The 2280-nt window shown below is 35.3% G+C and overlaps 1 non-coding gene across 1 annotated transcript; it reads left to right on the forward strand.

Moving 5' to 3' along the window:
* Positions 1 to 528: 528 nt before the first annotated feature.
* On the forward strand, positions 529 to 636 carry LOC130938641 (small nucleolar RNA R71). Its single transcript, XR_009069800.1, has one exon. It is a non-coding gene; the product is annotated as a small nucleolar RNA R71 (small nucleolar RNA).
* The last annotated feature ends 1644 nt before the right edge of the window (positions 637 to 2280 follow it).

Raw genomic sequence — 2280 nt, forward strand, 5'->3', positions numbered from 1 at the left:
TGATGATGGGAAAGGTTTGCTATTGCTAAACCTGTTTCTTCCACCATTGTTATTATTGAAGTCTTGCTTCTGTTGATCCTTCCATGAAAAATTTGGATGAATTTTCCATGAAGGATTATAGGTGTTGCCAAAGGCTTCACCCATGTAATTCACCTCTGCCATTGCATAGTTCTCAGGGTCATAAGCTTCTTCTTCAGAAGATGCTTCTTTAACACTGTTGGATGCATTTTGCAATCCATTCAGACTCTGAGAGATCATATTGACTTGTTGGGTCAATATTTTGTTCTGAGCCAGTATGGCATTCAGAGCCTCAATTTCAAGAACTCCTCTCTTTTGAGGCGTCCCATTACTCACAGGATTCCTCTCAGAGGTATACATGAACTGGTTATTTACAACCATTTCAATAAGTTCCTGAGCTTCTGTAGGTGTTTTCTTTAGGTGAATGGATCCACCTGCAGAGTGGTCCAGTGACATCTTGGAAAATTCAGACAGACCATCATAGAATATATATAATGTGGTCCATTCTGAAAGCATGTCAGAAGGACACTTTTTGGTCAGTTGCTTGTATCTTTCCCAAGCTTCATAGAGGGACTCACCATCTTTTTGTCTGAAGGTCTGAACATCCACTCTAAGCTTGTTCAGCTTTTGAAGAGGAAAGAACTTGGCTAAGAAAGCCGTGACCAGCTTATCCCAAGAGTTCAGGCTATCTTTAGGTTGTGAGTCCAACCATGTTCTAGCTTTGTCTCTTACAGCAAAAGGGAAAAGCATAAGCTTGTAGACTTCAGGATCAACTCCATTGGTCTTAACAGTATCACAGATCTGCAAGAACTCAGTTAAAAACTGATAAGGGTCTTCTGATGGAAGTCCATGAAACTTGCAGTTCTGTTGCAGTAGAAAAACTAATTGAGGCTTTAGCTCAAAGTTGTTTGCTCCTATGGCAGGGATTGAGATGCTTCTTCCATAGAAGTTAGAAGTTGGTGTAGTAAAATCACCAAGCATCTTCCTTGCATTGTTGTTTGGTTCGGCCATAATTATTTCTTTTGCTGCTTCCTTTTCAAAAATTTCAGTGAGGTCCTCTTCAGAGTTTTGTGCTTTATCTGCTCTTAGCTTCCTCTTCAGAGTCCTTTTAGGTTTAGGATCAGCTTCAACAAGTATGCCTTTATCTTTGTTCCTGCTCATATGAAAGAGAAGAAAACAAAGAAAATATGGAATCCTCTATGTTACAGTATAGAGATTCATTGAGATGTCAGAGGAAAATAAGAATAGAAGGATGAGGTAAGAATTCAAACACACAAGAGAGATGGAGTTCGAATTGACAATGGAGGAGGAATGTTAGTGTTTAAACAGAAAAAGATAAGAGAGGGGGGAGAATTTTCGAAAAAAAGAATAAAATTTAAAATAAATTTTTGAAAAATTGGTTGTGGTTTTGAAAAAAAGATAGGAAATAGTAAAACAAAAAAAATCAATTAGTTAGTTGAAAAAGATTTGAAAATCAATTTTGAAAAGATAAGAAGTTAGAAAAGATTTTGAAATTGATTTTGAAAAAGATATGATTTGAAAAAGATATGTTTGAAAAGATATGATTGAAAAGATAAAAATTAAAAAGATTTGATTTTTGAAAAAGATATGTTTGAAAAGATATGATTTTGAAAAAGATATGATTGAAAATATTTTATTTGAAAAAGATTTGATTTTGAAAAACTATGAAGATTTGAAAAAGATTTGATTTGAAAACAAAATTCCTCCCCTAGTGTCATCCTGGCGTTAAACGCCCAGGAGCTGCATGTTTTGGGCGTTTAATGCCCAATTGCTGCATGGTTAGGGCGTTTAAACGCCCAGCTAGGTACCCTGGCTGGCGTTTAAACGCTAGTTTTCCTACTTTACTGGTCGTTTTGAACGCCCAGCTTTTTCTCTGTAATTCCTCTACTTTATATTCTTGGATCTTCATTTTGCTAACTTCTTTATTCAAGAAGATATGTTTTCAATTTTGAAAAACAACAAAATGAGTCAAAACATATAATTCTTGGATCAAAACACAAGATATATGCAAGAACATTATGAACGTCAAGATGAACACCAAGAACAATCTTGAAGATCAAGATGAACATCAAAAACTCAGTTTTCTTAATAAAAGAAAACATGGAGGACACCAAACTTAGAACTTTCTCATGTTTGGGCCATATGAATGCAAGAATGCATATGTAGAACATCATGCAGTGCAAATCAAGAAATCATGAAGATCAAACAAGGAAATTCATCAAAAATAACTTGAAGATCATC

Source organism: Arachis stenosperma, chromosome 6, assembly GCF_014773155.1.
Source record: "Arachis stenosperma cultivar V10309 chromosome 6, arast.V10309.gnm1.PFL2, whole genome shotgun sequence".
NCBI classification, from domain to species: domain Eukaryota; kingdom Viridiplantae; phylum Streptophyta; class Magnoliopsida; order Fabales; family Fabaceae; genus Arachis; species Arachis stenosperma.